At 35.8% G+C, this 18,895-nt stretch overlaps 1 protein-coding gene across 5 annotated transcripts in view; it reads right to left on the reverse strand.

The window, feature by feature from the left end:
* The window catches only part of spock1 (SPARC (osteonectin), cwcv and kazal like domains proteoglycan 1), a 254,265-nt gene that overhangs the window by 167,036 nt on the left and 68,334 nt on the right, over window positions 1-18,895 (reverse strand). The window lies entirely within an intron of this gene.

The raw sequence follows: 18,895 nt of genomic DNA on the forward strand, positions 1-18,895 counted from the left end.
ATCAAAAAGTTGAAACAATAGCACTGTGGAGCGGAGTGCTGGAAGCTACTTAAATTGAAAAGCAACAGCGTGCTAATAACAGGGACGAAATGAGTGGGGAGGATTTTTATCATCTGAGCCTGCTTTTCAGCTTGAGGTTTGTCAAAACGTCAGGCATTAATATTAAAAGCATATTAGCATTGTGAGCTGTCCTTACCAATGAAGTGAAATAGAATGGAGCTATAGGAAACCATGACCTCGCCTTAAGGCTTCTCACCCGCCAGCACAACTAGGGAATTTGACACTGATTAGTTTCTTTATTAAACACTCATCATTAAAATGATCAGAACTCTGGCCCAGTGTTATTTTTGCTGCCTCTTGGGCTGTCCATTTTATGGCCTCTATGTTCTCCTGTTTCAGCTTACTACTGTATATTTACAGAGTCTTTAGCACACACAAGAGTGGGTTAGGGTCTTTGCTATATCAGAATATCAGAAAAACACAGCCTGATTTCCTTCTTCTTTGCAACACAATTACCCATCCATGTAATGAAATGTAAACAAGGCAATTTAAGTAAGGAGAAGGCTGCACGTTCAGCACGCTGAAAGTCATGGAAACTGTTGGTTCGCTCATAACAATCCAGTATGTGCTCAGTTTCAAAAATAAAACTCTGTTGAGCATAACTGTCTCTTACAACCTACACCTAGATGAAAACCTTGTTCTACCTTAGGGTGAAGTGGCAGCAGCCAGAAATGTTGTCAAAAGAAAGCACATGAGAATTCTGTGGATTTTGTCAATAAAATTAAAAAAACAGTAGGAAACAAACATGACTACACTGGCACTCTGTTCATCATTGAGGAGCGCCATTGATTTAGATTGATTTAGTTGTAAAAAGAAAGACATGGATACATTTAAATGGGAGTGTGCTTGAAAAAAACAATATTATTGCTAGGCTTGTCATCTATTGAATAGGTAAAATATTCAGGGAAATTTCAAATATTTATTACAATGTCATGTAGAGGGGGCACATTCCATGGAATTTAAATAGAACGCTCTAGTTGCTTAATCATGCACACACTGTCAATGTCTCAGAAACAATCATAAGTAAAGATAAAACATAGCGCTGAAGACAGAGATAGAGCTGGCAAACTTCTTTCATGGATTGGGTTGCTGCAAAGAGTATCTGCTGTCTCTCATACACTTTGTAGATTTATTACAGCTGACAGCATTCAAGGTGTCAAATAAGCCCACTGGCTGCACTCTAAGCTTTTTGTATGTTGGCATAGATTTGACATATCACTTGCAATATCAATCAGAAAAAGGTCTGGATTGTTGCCTAGCTAATTAAATTTTATCATTGAGGTGTTTTACCTTCAAGGTAAAAAATGCATTACTAAACAACAAGCAGGCAAAAGGGAATTTGAGGAAAAGTCATAAATGTTTAACTTCACAGGAAAACAAAAGTCTGAACTTGAGCTAAAGCCTAGATCAAATCACATTTTTGACCTATTTGTCACTTACAAACTGTGTATATTATGTCAGGTTCCTTTTGGATTGAAAGGAAGCATCCTTTGGCAAACAAAAAAACAGCTATCAAGAGCTGGGTTTGTCACATGCCAGTTGGTGGATGGGCTGAAATTGTGATTTTTTACTTGGACTTTGCTTAGTAAATGCAACGAATTTAATCTTTGAATTAAAGAGCGGCACAACTGTAATCCGATACAAAGGTTACATATCAGTCTGAAAGGTTCTTAGACCTCCAATTTAAAAATTAATTTCTTTAAAAACATAAAAGAAAATCTAGGAAGTTCAGTCCTGAGGAAGAAGGGGGGGAGTGTGTTAGGATATAGAAGCAGACTTTGGGATTGAAGTTTCTCTCTTTGGGATTTCCAATCATGTAGAACCCTGAGTGCATCTTACAGTAGATATTTTTACATGTCAACACAATAATCAAAAATGGGTTGATAGTCATGTTAATTGAGATAATCTTTTATTCAATTTAGAGATAGCTATACCAGACATATCAATAGCACAATGAAGCAATGTTTTAATTCTTCTTGCTGACGCAACATGACCAGATGTGTCGTTACAACATTCTTTAAAATTCACACTGTAGGAAGTGTAACTTCCCACTTTTTTTCAGAATTCTTTACCTAGCATTTAAATTAATCTCTCAGTCTCACTCATGGTCACAGCTTTAGGAGTTGCATTTTCAGTTAACAGTTACCAATGTTAGAATGCTGCTCCTTCTTTGGTACAATACATTTCAGCAAATGGAAAGTTTGAAGTCTGACAGGCGATCTGAACAATGGCATTATTCCTTATAATCTGGAAATAAGTCACTCCTGGGGGATTTTATAGAAATTAATTACAAATTGACCCCAGAATGTCTTTGATGTTAGACAAGATAATCTTTGAGCTTTGTCTATGGTGATGCATTCCAGTAATGCAGTATGTTGTAGAAAAGGATTCCATATGGAATACACATTGACTCTTAATGGAATATGCAAGATTTTTCATGTTGGAATCCAAAGGAAGAACACAATTAATTGTGAAATGAATCGGATGTGGCCACATCCTCAGCTAGACCCTTACATGTTCCCATTTAAGCTTGATAATGACAATTATTCCGCAGGAGACCTTTAGTTAGTACTGCATTAGGTAAATGCTGTAATAAAGTTGTACGTTTGAAGAAGAGACATCAGAAAGAATGACTAGTTTTCTTAGTAGATTCTTATAGTATGCAAATGTGTGCCAACATTAACAGCGATTAGATTCATAACAATGATGGCATACATTTTCCTTTTAAAAAAGAACTAATTATCCCACTGGGAAAAATAATCTTTGATAAATGTTTTCTAGTGAGACAGAACCCTTAATTAAAGAAAAGATTTACCCTTGGAAATGATCAGTACAAACATAACAGTTAATCCACACAATCCTAATAAGAGAAAGCCAAAAAATAATCATAAAAAATAATGAGCTACAGTATAGTACAATGTGTCAGTCGGAATTTCAAAAATACATTGGATGCAAAAGAAAAGGTTCCACAGCTTTTGAATTCCATAGCAATTCCATAGCATATGAATCGTAGAAATACTAAACCTCTACTGAGCTGTATAAGGTAAAGTACATTTTATGCAAATCCAATTTAAAGTTTGAAGGACATCCATTCTAGCTCACGAAATGTGATAAACTCAAGGCATTACAGCAGACAATTTTAAAAAATGGATAGTCTGAACACAAGAAAGCAAATAAGGCAAAGAGTATAATAAGGTAAAAATCAAAGCATATATTTAAAGATCATTTTCTGTTTCTTAATTAAAATACTATTCTTGAAACCACAATATAATGGTCCTTTCCCTTTTTAGTTAATTGTAACTTTCCCAAGAGCAGAACAAAAGCTTTTTTAAAAAGAAAATAAAACATACAAAAAACAGATCTAAAAATGCTTTATTTTTAAAAACTATTTTTAAAAAGCTCACCTCTCATTGGGTCAAAGACATTCAGACTAATGCCTGATCTTAATTTATATTCTTAATTAAATATTAATATCTATTCTGCCTTGTTGTATTTATTCTTAATAGAATGTCCTTGCCCCCCCCTTCAATTAAAAGAGCTTTCATTAAACTTAACACAGCATTTTCTTTTTCCTCTGGTTCTTTAGGATTCAAGGATAAATTCAAATCTCAAACTTCCATATAAGATAAATTTAGAAATGTTTCAAATATTAAATCAAAAATAACATTATGATACCAAAAGACAAATGTAATTCCCCAATCATTTTCCATCACGAAGCTGGTAAAAATATCTTCAGAAGCAATTTATGTTAAAAACATAAGTGAAAACAACATACAGCCACATATAATCTAAGACAATTAAAGCAGAACATAAAACAAGTTTGTCATAAAAGAACAGGGACATCCACAAAATACTGTATAACCTATAGATAAAAATAGAATACCAGTTCTTATGGGCTTATTTAAAGCATAGTAAGCATAGTATAGTATTTCTCAGAATAGCTGCAGTTATTATTCACTGTTTCAAGAGCAATGGTTGAATAAAGCAAGGATAATGACGTCCATTAACAGGCATGTGAGTGATTCTTCAAGAGTGGAAAACAGGTTTTCATGCAGTTTCAATGGGTTTAACTTGTAAAGAGGATCTGTGCTAAATACAAAAATTACCCTAAAGCCTGGTGCTTGGTGGTTCTAATGTTGCTGTGGCCCTATTATAAGGCCAAGGAGTTGGCACACAACATATTATTACTTATTACAGTCCTTATTTAATCTGAAAGACCCAGTTCTTGCCATTTCAGGATTAAACATGGAAAATAACTAACGGCTTGCATGCCTTGAAAGATGTGGAGAAGTAGTGGGTTAAATGATGAGAATAATGAGTAGCATTGGAGGAAGGGGAAGGCAACTGGAACTTTAAGATTCACATAAAAAGAAACATGAAAAATCTTTTACTCAGAAGGAGACAGGAGACTGCAAATACATAACATTAATCTTCCATGTGCCGCAATAAGATGTTTGAATAACAAAAGAATAATGTTTTTGTTGAAGGTGTAAAATGATTACTCACCAGGAATACAATATGGCTTTTTCATTTTGATGATCAGGCAGTTAATGAAGCCAATTGCTGCATAGAGTCTCCTTTTATATAAAAGAATGAACTGCTTGAAACGTGATTAAATGCCTGCTGAGACCTGAATATAGGTAATATGATAAGAGACTTATAATCTAAATTAATAGTAATTTCATATTCAGGCCTCCTTGTTTACAGAGTGTAAACTGGTAGTTTATCAATGTTTTGTTTATATACTCAGTGTAAATATTTTTTTTTCTAATGGTACAGTAACATTTAAACCAAAAGTATTTTAAAGAGGAATAATCATGCCTTTAAAGATGTATTGTGTGATATAAAGATGCCATGAGAATTTTTGTGTCATCCACAATACAGGCATCAATAGAAAAGAGCATGTTAAACTATGGCATCATGGCAAATTCAGATTTGGTCAAGGTGTGACCATTATAATTTCATTTCTCTCAAAAAACAGATTATTCCATTTAAGTGTACCTCCCTAGCTTTGTGTCCATGGTGTTGGTGCTTTGTGGTGGTGTGCTCTAGGCAGGGGGCAGTTAAATATTCACATGCAATCCACATTGATTTTTCTGTCCCTCACTGAGATCCTAATAGGCATAACAAGGGCATTCAAAAATGTCAGCTGTTATTGCTGCAGATATAGTCACAGTACTTATACTGGAGCAAATGTGACAAGATCTCACCTCACTCATACTGTTTTAGTTGTAATCGTTGCTGAGGTTTTTCAACCAAAAATTCATGTCCATATAATGTGCAAAATCCAATATGCACAAGCTCATTCATGAGGACTGCCTGCTGCCCTCAAGTCTGAGCCCTGGATTTGAATGCTAGATTGATCCCTGTTGCAAGAGTCACTTGTGAAGGGCTGTCTCAAAGACTTATCTGATCATTACACCACATTCAAGTAGTCTGCTGAGAGAATGGTGGTTTTTTAGCTGAAGAATAAATGTAATCCAATCCTTCCATGCATATTTCAGGTTTTCCTAAAAATTAGTTTCCATCACCCAAGTTTCCAAGATTATAGTATCTCCCACAAGTGCACAATATTGCATATATCTCACTATACCTTCACAAGAAGGCTTATTCAAAAAGAGTTAAAAAGGCAACAGATCATTCGACCAATATACTTTTCCCATTGAACAAATAAATATTACGTCTCTTATATGATTTAGAGTATTTCCATTAATGTGTGCTCCCAAATTGCCTCCTTGAAAATTCATCAGACAAATACTGAGAACCAAAAGAAACAGCTCTAGGTGTAGCGGAGCTAGTTTGGACACGGTGACGTCATCGCTCTCCTTCCGCGTAGCAGGAACCTCAGCTGCCTGGGGTGAGGGAGGTGTCCTTTAGTTTATGTGGCTGGTTCCCTGTTGCGTTACACTGGAGACCTGGGTTCACGCCCCAGGTGTTGCAGAATGAAATGGGCGGGGCTGAACTGCTACGGTCACATAGGCACATATTTTTTAGAAAAATAAAGTACACAGGTTTTGAATATTGTTATCAAATGTGATGTATTAAAGTTGTTGCAGTGATAAGTTTTGTTTGATGCTAAGTATATAATGGGACTCTTATATGCATTTAATAGAGCCTTACAACCTTAATCAATGCATAATATCACAGAAAGTAAAATTAAATGTGTTAAACTGCCAGAAATTCAAATCACAAGAATAAGTAGTGGGTGAGAATCAAACCCATTGTTTTAATTCCCACATAATGTCTCACACGTCTAATCTAAATCCTAATCAAAGTGCTAATTAATACCGAACTTTTGCTCCAAAAAGAAAGGCTTAATTAGGCAAGGACAAATTTATCTCTTTCTAAATATCTGAAAAGCTAACTATTACATTTCAAAAAGGACACACAGATTAACTTGTCGTATGCAGTCCAGTCCATAAGAGCTTTGTCAGCTTTGTCAATGTAATTCCCTAGAATTAGAATACTAGTCTCAATCTTTATGTTACGTTACTAGTTTAGGACATTATATTTGAAATTAATTAAACATTCCAAACATACAAGCTTTGCTATATTACATTAATTTGGACATCTCTGCACTTCTACAGTGATGTATACGGTAGTGTACCATCACATAATTCTGTGCTCGGAAGACTAGAAAGTGGAAAATTAATATTGAACATTTATAGTAGATATCCAAAAATGTACCCAATTCAATTTCCGAGGGAATGCTTACTATGAATCCCATCCAGTTTCAGTCTGCTAGACCACACATATCAAAGGTCTGCACTTTGACATTTGTTCGCAGAAAATAAAAGGAACAAATGGATTTCACTCAAGCTTCATGTGTGCTCTTCTGCTGAAAGTTCCAAACATGATCTTTACAGATTAAAAGGATTCTTTTAAAAATTAAAATAAAATATATTCACTTGAATTATTAAATAAAACCAAATCATCATTAAGTACTAAAAGCAATATCAGGACATTGGAGTATGTAACTGTGTATGTACTGTACATCAATTGAATAGCCTAACATTTGTGGAATAAGACAATTTTCCAGAAGAAATTAAGTCAAGTGGAACACGCTTTAAATCTTCATTAGTAGGAGCTAGCTGACTAAATAAATGTCATGAAACTGGAACTAATTCCTCAAGGCCACTAGAAAACAAACAATAAGCAAAATCTAGCACATAAGGGTTATCCTAAGCTGAATTAATGTATGAATGTACTATTAAGGAGCCTCTGAATTTCAGACAGTTTGCAAAGCTGGACTGCAAGCACTATTCAAATACTTCACAAAACATTTGTTCAAGTTTGCTTCTGCAACTCAACTGTGTTGTTTTAAATGCAGCTATTGTCTTTGAGGGTAAAAACAGAATGTATAAAAGTGTTATACCTTTTATTTGTTGTTTTTTCAATTATTGAGTTAGAAACAAAATGACGAGAAAGAGAAATGGTGAGAAATGGAAATGAACAGTGGTACCTATAGCCTGTAAAAACATTTAGTCTCTTCTCATAAAGGTGCAAATGGAACAGACATGCATGTAGTTAAGTTGCAATTACGCCATTTCAGAAGTATGGAAATGATTCACTCCTGTTACTTTCAAACAGATTTATTTAGAACAAATCCCAGTTCATGCCCCCCTCATTCCCATTAGTTTCTCTTTTAGGGCTTGGTTCCAGAAGTTAGTTATCAGCCACTTTTTCACATCAGTTCTGTAATAGGGCAGATCCCATTCCAGTACGCTTGCACGGAATTATGTACAGTATATCTTTAGCAGAGATGAAAATGGGTAGTGACCATTTTGGATAACAAATACAACATTTCAAAGGCAAGGCACCTGTAAATTAATTGAATAGCAACACCCCTTACATGGTGGCAACCAAAGCACTCAGAAAATCCATCAGTATTTGAAAAAAAAAATCCTGTATTATGGGGTATGCACTGTCTGATCTGAGCTGGCAGTGTGTTGGATGCCATGGACTACCAATCTTTGCCTGCTCTTATCTGATTTCCACTCCCAGGCCTGTGTTTCACTGTAAAGAAAGAGGAATACACTACAGCATAAATGTAGATCTCTGTCAGTCGTAATCAGGCACACCATATGTTGTGGGAAATAGCCTGTTTTAATTGTCCAATTCAGACCTTCCAGGATCCACCCCCCTCCACCCACCCTGGCGGCCTGTCTCTCTTCATTCAACCGAACACACTTAAGCATTTAAAAACCCACAATGTGCTGTAACAGAATCAATATCTTTTTAATTTCCCCCAACTCTTGCAACATGCAGGCCTTTGATTGGTGTTTTTCATAGATCATACCAAGTTTTTAGTGCTTCCATCTGTCAAACCAAAACTTCTGGCAAAGTCTTTTTTTTTTAACAATGCAATCGGCCTAATGAGCCTAATGCTCAAAATTCAGAAGACATCCTTCAGGGTTGATTCAAGAATTCCATGACTCAGCCATTAATCAGAACATATGAAAAGCTTCAGTATGCATACTGTATAAGGCTGCAGTGCCGGGCGAATGCGCTTTAATACATAAGACACTGAGGTGGAGGAGCTGAGGTGACTGAGCTAAAGTAGCTCCTAGGCCAGGTTGCTCCCGCAACCACTTGAGGCTCATTAGCCTATGTTTATTCATTGGAAGGACACAGGGAAAACCTTGCATCCTAATGAAGACACATTACAAAGACAAACACAGAGGAAAGATTGTTATACTGACATATTTTGCTCCATTTTATCATGTAGAGGTTTAGTACTGTCAATTGCAGTCTGTGGCAACTGTCCTTAAATTGTAAAATGTAAAATGTTCGGGTTTGTTCCTTGGTTTTGCTCATTTGTGTTTTGTTATTACCTTGCCTGTTTTCGTTACTTTCCTTTTTAACTTGCTTGTGCTCATTTGTTACCCTATTCCTTGCTCGTGTATTTTCTTCGTTATTACCATAATGTTTCGTTTTCGTTTTCCCATAATCGTGGAATTCGTTCACTCGTGTCGTATTATTGTTAACTGTGAACTTGTTGTGCATCAGGGGGAGAAGGTATAGGTTAGATCGTCAGGTTACATTGTGCACACGCAGGTTTATTTTTGTCTAGACACACACTAGGTTAGGGCGAGTGCCGGTTAGTCAGTGTTGTGAAGTTAGGGCGTGTGAAGACGCCGAAGACCTTTTGTTTCGTGTTTTTATTTTGGTTAGTTAGGTCAGATCTCACTGTCACTGTATTAGCTAGGGCCGTATTGTTATTTTTCTTTTCTTTGGCACCACTCAAGTTTCTTTTCTCTGTGTGTTCTTGTGTCCTGTAATACGTACCACTCACTTATTCACAACAATCAGTATTGCTAGAACAGCTACATACATACAGTACATGAAGAGGAAAAGATAAGAACATGTGTAACATACATACAGTATGTAGGGTGCTTCTATGCACATAACGACAGCTTTATCAAAAACCTATTTAAAATAAGACTGGTGTCAGCGGACATATGCATAGAATTGGCTGTCTTAAATGTAGTTAACTTTGCAGCACAACTGCACCTCAGCTATTGCTTGAAACTGATGGAAGAGCACAAAAAGCTTTATGAGGTCAATTCTTAGAAGTTACAAGGTCACTATCAGTCTTTTTAAATAATGTTTAAGAAACAGAACCACAACCCATCTCCCCGGAGACGTATTTATTATTCTTTGCAGCTAATTTGTAACACTTCATTCTGAGGGCAAATATGAAATTAAGCCACTGCGAATTTCCCAGGTGATTAAATAACTTCTACAGGTTGTAGGCTATGTTCAGATGTTCAGGGCAGTAGCAAATGCAGTAGAAAAGTGTATGGCTAGGGACAGGGCAGTGTGTATTTTCACAATTGTGTCTAACTTTTTCTCTGACATTGCCTTCAAAACAAATCCACAAGATTCTTAACTCTTCAAAAACCAGTGGAATTACATCAGATGATATTTCTTTCATTCGTTATATATTTTTGTCACCTGGACATCCTTGACTTACAAAACATTTCACAGCTTGCTACAAATTCAAGTGGTGGATAAACGAGCACTAAAATGAGCTTTTAAGTCATGCAGTCAATTTCCAAGACAGGTGAACTGCCCACCTACCATTCAAGGAATGTTCATTCAAAAGTTCCAGCAGGCTGTGTCATGCTAAGAAGCTCATTAATATGTTATACATTCAATGTTAGTCCACTTCAAAGTGTTTGTATTAGCAAGTCCACAAGTAAACAAAACCCCAGCTTGTGAGGATTTTGGACATTAAAGATTTTATGCACCCTTACAGGGGATTAGTACAGCAGCCTAGTACTAGTCAGGGAAATCATGTGAACCATGATCACAGGGAGTCTCAGCATAACGCCGTATCTATGTATTAAAATGCAATACACATGCCACAGTGAATCTCTAGCACACTAATATGTAATATGCTAGGCTACTAAAGACATGACATGGAAGTGATTGCAATTTTTTTACAGTAAAATGCTTTTCTCATGTGGTTATAAAGTCTTCTATCTATCTTCTATCTGTCTGAAGTACAGTTTTTGGAGATTCTGGTTCTAAATATGGGCACGTTTGCTGCACAACCCCTGTCTTTTTATTAAAATTATGAACCAAATTACAAAACACAGATGGTAAGTAAATATAGTTTGAAAATGAACATTTATCGTATGTTATTACTTACTTTCTTTAGCATTCTGAAAAATTATGACACTGCGTTGGTGTATTCCAGCCTATGCCACTGGGATTTTCCAAGGCTGACAAATATATTTCTTTAGATACAGAATCAGTAAAAGAGGTGCCTTGAATATGTAGCATTTTTTTCTTGGCAGTGAATTATCATTACCATGCCAGCTTACGAACTGAACAGACTAAGAAAGGATGAAGTGTGATAAGCTCTTTCCTGAACACTTTTCTGTAATTGTGTAATTTCCAACCCCCCATTCTAATCCAGGAGATGAGGCTATGCGTTTGAGCATGTCATACTTCTCTTCTGCAGTAATTGCTCCATACTGCCAGGGCCACAATACAGCATATTACAGAAAGCGATGGAATTTGTTAGAGAAGCAAATTGGACAACAGAGAAATCAATTTGTACTATGTCTTTGTTATTTGCAAGTCTAATAAAAAAGTTCCTCCAAACAAAAAATGGAAGGTGAAGAAATAGGAAAGGGGCAATAATCCGTTAGAAAAATAACCTACTAGGAAGGTCAAACAAGAGACACATTATCTTTGTTTAGTGCGGCAGAGAAAAAAAGAGGTTACTTATGCTGTTATCTGCTACTGACAATGTGAGCTCCACACCACACAACTCAAATTGAAGACAATTAGCCTAAGATAATCCATCCTGGAAAAAGGTGGAAAAGTCAGTTTCATTTCACAAGCAGTCTCAAAACCATTTTAAATATTTGCTAATCTGGATCACGGTTTCCTAATATGGGTTTAAAAGGAAGATGGATAATTACAATAAAATGAAAGGCACGCGTTCTCTTAATCTCTGTGCTAATGAATTGGTTAAGGCTTTATGAAGCAAGAGGTATAAGCTACAATAGAGAAACACAAAAGTAACATGAGTAATAGAGAGTGTGTTTTTTGTGTTTCTCCTGTTTATTTTTCACAGAGCCTGGTAATGGCAGTACATGATGAATAAATGAGCAGCATTTACATTCATCCAGTGTAGTTCCTGATGTGCTTCCTACAACTCCCTGAAGAGATATGTATTAAAGTCACTACAGTGTCTTACCAACCTTATTACACTTCTTTCATTTTGCTTGCTTTATTTTAATTTACACCAGCTGCACTTTTCAATACTACTCTACATTTAATTGAATGACATCCAGTGTTTGTTGGGAGCTATACCTTCTGAGAGGCAAACCAAGGAGGACTATGTTTGAATGTGGAAGTATGACATCTACCGAAAATAATGCTGCAGCATGAAGTGCCAGTGCACTAGTAATGTCAGAATTATTTTCCTGAAAGGAAATGGTGAAAGTAAGACCGTGCAATCACATAGACAAGAAGTCAAACTGTGGTTCTGCACACGTAAAAACTGCTACCACAGCATTACACTCACAAAAGTGAGCTGTTGACCCCCTCTGAGAACACATACATTATTGGACTAATTGTAAATGATAATTTTGTGGATCCATTAAGTTCAGGTCATTGTAGAGTATTATCATTAGCAATTATGTATAAGGAAATCCCAAATATTTAATGGTAAGTATGTTAAATATGAGGTAACATGGGCAAACTCGTGCAAGGTTTATCCTGTCTCCCAGTGCGAGCGTGAAGAATAAACAGACCTTTCCGATTAGAAACGGATATGAAAAGGATTACACCAAGTCACAGAAATCAGACCACAGACAAATTGGATGAGAAGACATAGCACCGTTCTTCAATCGGATTATGACTTTTACTAAGCGGACAGACCAGTCTTAGCATGCAGTTAACATAGTTAGGCCTTCCACAGAATGAGACTGACACACTGTTGTAAGAAGCAAGCATCATAAAATAAGTGAGAACGTATAAAAAGGTCTTTTATCAGCCAATATAGTGTTAAGGAATATGGCACTGACAAAAATAATCAATTCAATAAGGCAATGTGTTGGCGGTGCCTGCCACAGTTCCTGCCAGCTGTCAGAGCACAGAAAAGGTGCGATTAATGACAGTGCTAACGAGGGTGATGCCAGAGATTAAGGTTTATTTTCAGGTCTACTACTGACACTACTTCTGAACTGCAACTCAGAGTGAGCAATTTCTTCCGCATCACGTCTACAAAACCATCTATCAGAGGGGAAGGACTTTTTAAGGAACAGCGACCAATTCTTGATTTTTTAGATCAAGGAGATGAGTTATTAAAACTTAAACATAATGGGGAGAAATCAGGAGTCTGGCTTTTAGGTAAATGTCCTTCTCCTGTAATAAGCATGACGTATTTGACATAGTCAGCTTTGTACAATTCAAAGAAAAGGAGAAAAAAAATCTCCAGAGTTTTCTAAAAATGTTCCCAAGCTATATACTGTACATTCTATACTTTCTTTTTAGCGTCTCTATTAAACAAGCCACAGTAATAACAACCACAGCTCCTGGGACCTGTATCTGCCTGGCAATGTATTTTTATTGCTTTAAGAGTGGGAAGTAGGAAGCATTTTGTAAGACTGAACCATGTTATGAATCTCATATCAGGGCTGCAACCAGCGTTAGCGTCTCAGTAATTACGTGATGGTTCAGCAGGCTTTCTGAGGGAGAAGTTAGGCTTCCATTTCTGTTTTTTCCCCAATCAATTCCATTGACCACTAAAGGGACTATTCTGCCCTTTTCTTGAAAGCCACAGATTGGTATTTTAAAGAATGACCATCATATAACTTATTGTTGCTGGACATCAATTCATTTTTTTAAATCTTTATAAGTAGTCTGGGATAGCACTCAGTCGATCTTCTTTTAATCTTTATTGAGCACCAGAGGACTTTTCTACAGCAACATTTAAAGATTTAAATTATGTTTCTGAAACATTTTATTGCACATCTCCTGGCAGGCTCAGCGATGTAATGCTTTGGCTGCCTACCATACACACTGTACGGTACATATGGCTTTAAAAATAATTCAATGCTAAAAAGACAAATTAATAGTTTTTTCCAATTTAAATAAAAAATGTATACTAAACTGAATAAATTAAAATGAAGCTAATTATTTTTATATCCCCACCTTTCACCTCAATTTCATTAGTTTAGCAATATCTGTTTCTCTTAGAAGACTGTATATAAATAATATAGCATCATACTGTATATCATATCACAATGGTATTTTTTAGAAATTAAGCCATTTAAGGAAACAATGTAGAAAGCCTTATTAGGTGAAATGGAAAAACAACATTGTCTAATTTATAATCTAGGAGAGTGCATTATCTTTACAGGGCAGGCATGGTGCTCAAGTAGTTATGTTGTACTCCAAGTTGTCAAAACTAACACCTCTTCAAATTCTTAGCACCAGTGTTCAGTTTCCATGACTACCAGCAGATTGCCCTAACTTTGGCAAAAGAAATAATGTTCCCCAAATTTGTATGATTAAAGATCATGGTGTTTTTGAAGAATGGAAACAGAGCTTTCTTGTTCGAAAAGTGTGTGACTTGAATTATTAAATACAGCTTAAGGCAAAGCATTAAATAAGCATAAAAAATAAAATAAAAAAGGGTGTACAGGCCACAAAAGCTGTTTTAAAATCAATGCTATTGAATCTTCAAGGACCTTAGGACATGATCTTGTTTAATGACAAATGTGTACAATAAAGAACAGCTGATTTGTTAATAACATTTCAGTTTGAGGTTTTAAGTACAAATAGTATTCCAAACATTCAAGGGGACAGTATTAATGAACAGATTTTTTTTTCTTAAAATACTGTTAAGAAGGTAAAGCATGAATGATTAACTAATTCATTTTACCCACACTACCTCTGGTTGTATAGAAATAATAAGGATCCCGTCCAGATATTCTTCGTACAGCAGATAAAGCAGGTTCACCAAAACAACCATTTCCAAAACAAGATTCCTAAAATAACGACTAAAAATTATACACAGTTGTGGGGTAATAACAAAAACGTGTGACATAAATTGTCACTATAATAATGACCTGTAGAGTTTACATTTATACAGCAGTGCTTAACAGTGGAGCAATCCAAGTAAAGTTCTCAAGGGTACAACAGCAGTACCACACTCAGGATTTCAACCTATAACCTTTTTGTAATAAGTCCAATATACAGTACAAGCACTAAGTACCACTGCATATTGCTGCCATCAATGTTAACACACTTAAATATACTGAACGCCCCAGACTACCACAGGAGAGAAAATTTCACTTCTTTAGAAAAACCTAGGAGAGTATTAATCACACTTCCTAGGAGAGAGTGGTTATTCTCTGACCTGTCCCTCGCTATGGTCTGCAGTTTCACACATATTAAGAAAAGTGTGAGGAGTGGGCTCACTAATCAGCCCTTAGTCCCCTGCAACTCACACTCCCACAGCACACTTTTAAATCCCACAGTCACAATGACTTATGGCTCCCAACAATGACTGCTCAATAATAAATTACTCAACTAAGCTGCAAGTTGCTCTTCTACCACATTAAATATATCAGATGAAAAGATGTCATAGAAAAGAGAATTTAAGAAACTTCTAGTCTCTGTGATGCTGCCGCAGAAATATCACGTCTTGTAAAAGGTCCATATTCGATAACCATCAGCTGGAGGTGTGTTAGAAAAACAAATTGGAGGAACAAGGCCATACTTCTGATAAAAAACAGCAACACACAAATTACAAGCAACTCTACTGATGCGCATTGATTTGCCACAATACAGTGATCTGAGACCTGTATGCAAGGTTGTCATCCACGATTACTTGGAATGAAGCTTGAAATTGGGGGCTCTTGGTTCATATGGTTAGAAATTCAAATAATTTATACTGATAATAACACTTGAGAAAAGAGCCTTGGTAATGTTTTTGATTGTAAGGAGAAACATTTCCACAGTGACACAATACCAAAAGGCAACCCACTGTAAAAAAAAAAAAAAAAAACTAGAGCTACTTTCAAGAGGTAGACAAGGCATTTTAAGATGCATGCAGACCAATCAGCCTATATTCCTCTTTTTTTGTATTAATGAATTTATGACAGAAATGGCTGACCTACAAAACACCTGTCTTCCAAATTAGAGAAGACATAATAATCTAAACTGCCCAGGGATAGTATACCTTAAGCAAGAGAGACAAGGGTCATCGTGATGTCCAAACCATGATGAGGACAGCTGTTTTTATATTTATTGCAGGCAATTCAGTCTGAATTCAATTGTTGTTAAGTGATGTGTGAAATGCTGCTTTAGCCATTTAGGTGGCATCTGCTGATATTTGCATGTATTTGTCCTTGTAGGCAACACCTGTAAAAGCAGTTGGGGGATTTATATCTAAATAACGAAGGACAGTGTCAAGTTTACATTGTCAGAGGATCCTGTTTGACCTAAGTTAATGGTGTTCTGTGGTGGTTTTGCAAGTGACATTTCAAAGACACTCAGGTCATTCAAGTACTGCTCCAGTAAATAAAATGGACTGAAAAATCATTCTGAGGCTACCCCTACACTGAAACTTCAGCTAATTTGACTCCTGTGTCTCCCCTTGCCATTCCAGGCCTCCATTTTCAAGACAAATAAGTTATTAATATCTTTGCAGTTATTCAATCTAAACATTCCTGTTAGACTGAGGATTCATTTCCATTAAGGGCATGTCCACCTCTTTTATCAAGACACTTCTCAATACATTTATTTTGGATTTCGAAAAAAACACTTGAAAGAATTATTAATTCTATGGCTTTTGTGTTGTGTTTGCAGCAGTTTCCTTCTACAGGTTTGCAGCTCTTATGCTTCTTTCATTTCCAGAAACCAATTTCTATTAGAATTTCAGAGAACAAGTTCTGGTTTTACAAATATAAAAGTAATATTTTAGGTGAAAGAAACACTTTGTTCACATCAAGGTGCATTTTATTCTCTAGGGTACATGAACAGATAAGAAATGAAATTCTGTGAAGTGAGGTTTATTTCTCATCGAGGTCATTGATGAATAACAGACAGCAGCAGATATGTAACATGTGATTCATGAGGTGTGAAAACCCTTAATAAGAGCACCTTGAAAACATGTTTATAGAAGTGTTTTGATACAGATATGCTCAGACGTCAATATTTTAATGAAAAGTGCACCCTAGAGATGCGAGCAGCCAAAAGAAAAATTTTCCATCTGAATAAGAAACTGTTTTTTATAAAACTGTCTTGCAACTGCATATTTTTCTCTCCATAAATATAATATATGAACACAGGTGGCACAATAGGATAGCAGTTAGTGCTACTGACTCCTACAGTATATCATCATATCAGCTTCAGTACAGACAAGGGTTCCTTCTGCATGTTCTCCAAGTGCTTTTTCTCTGGATGTTCCAGTTTTTTCCCACATTTCAAAGACGTGCTGGTTAAGTTAACTGGTGTCTAATTTTGCTTGTCCGTGTCCTGCAACAGACTGGCACTGCATGCAGGGCATAGCCCTTGTGCTAGCTCCCTGTGTTTCCATGATAGGATCTGGGTTACAATGACCTTTATCAGGCACAAACAGCTATCTGATAAAGGGTGGACAGATTTACAGCATACTGTATACAGTGCTGTGCAAAAGTAGCATTATAAATTGCTTTGTTTTATTGTTTTTGCTGGGTGCCTTTCCATCTTAATGCAGTACTTTAGTAGTTCAAAAAGACTTTTGGCTTAATTTTAATTTAAGGCTATTACATCACATTATATGGGTTTTTCCTATTTTAAAATGGTGGTAGGTTCAGACAAGAAGGCTGCACTTATGCCTGTATACCTAGACCTGCATATTTAACAGATCGCTTGGCCCAATCCCTCAGTGTGTCACAATATATAGTTTACCTTGTGAATTATTCTGAGTGAATTAACTGCAGTTTCTATTAAATGTGCAGTTTCTATTCATCCAAATAAAGATGTATTAATAAAGGTTAACCTCCATTTAGGAGGTTTGATTAAATTGGTGATGCTCCTAACGTGCATATGTACTGTAGTAACTGTAAGACACTCCACTGCAGGTATGCTTAAAGAGAACCTGGAAAAAGGATTTTCATAAGAAAATTGAACTGAAAAATGTAAGTGATAATCAATGAATGTATTTTTACAACAAAAGCTACTCACAAACATAAGAAAAATATATTTAGAGAACATTACCATAATTTTCCAATAATTCTATTTCTATAACAGATAGAAATCAGATGTAACAGATTACATGTTTCTTAATACTCAAACTATGGCTGTCTTCTTCAATTCCTGATGTACTTTCTGATTTTTCAGTTTCTAGGTACTCTACAGAAGTATTTATTGAACTAATACAGTATTGGGGGTAAGAAAATGTTGTACAAGCTTAGCTTTGAACCAGATTTTTATTTGAATTTTTCCTTTTTGTTTTTCACAACATTAAATGTGCAGCTTGAAAATCTGGTATTCATTTTCTTATCATTTTAACTGTCCTAAATAGCGATTCCACAAATTGTATTTTGAGGTTTGTACTTAGGGGGATATTAATGGTATCTCTTCCAAACCCACTGTCCAAGTCATCATGTCATAAGCAATGTCAGTCCTGTACATTACACCCTTTCTCATATAATGCAGTGTATGCAGAGAGGAGTCTCAAATTGGTCACAAAAGGCTTTGTTAAATTAAAAAAACAAAAAAAAAACAAGAGCAGGTGCACTTTGCAAAGTAAAGCTAATTAGGTCTTTAATCCTCTAAATGAGTCTTAATCCTGATAAAAAAACATGTTAATGGTCCACATACCTGATTATGCATGCATATTTTTATACTTAGTGTCATTATATTTGGAATTTAATATACTCTCTGCTAATCTACAGGAAATGCAGGGAGAGAGCCTTTCAATAATTGCTCTGAAGGGAAGTATCATTATACTAGGAAGTGAAAGAGTCAGTGCTTTACTTGCTCATGCATTTAAAAATATAACTTTGACATAGAGGTGTATTGATTAGCATGGAATTCCCTTTCTGGGAAAAGACAGTGGCTTATGGAACAAAAATAGTATTCTGTAAATATAAAAAGCTTAAAAAGCATAGTTTATTAATTAATGTTTATGCTGTCTCTGCTATCAGCTAACAATGTTAACGTACGGTACTTAACATTTTTCTAAGTACTTTTCAAACTTTCGTAGCTTAACCAAGAAGATGCTCATCTGAACTGTCATTGTTTGTATAGTTTTGTACATTCCTAAATATCATGATTAAACAACATGGCATCAGACAACTTTCAAATAAAGTCCAGG

This window comes from Lepisosteus platostomus, chromosome 13 (assembly GCF_059453375.1).
Source record: "Lepisosteus platostomus isolate fLepPlt1 chromosome 13, fLepPlt1.hap1, whole genome shotgun sequence".
NCBI lineage: Eukaryota > Metazoa > Chordata > Actinopteri > Semionotiformes > Lepisosteidae > Lepisosteus > Lepisosteus platostomus.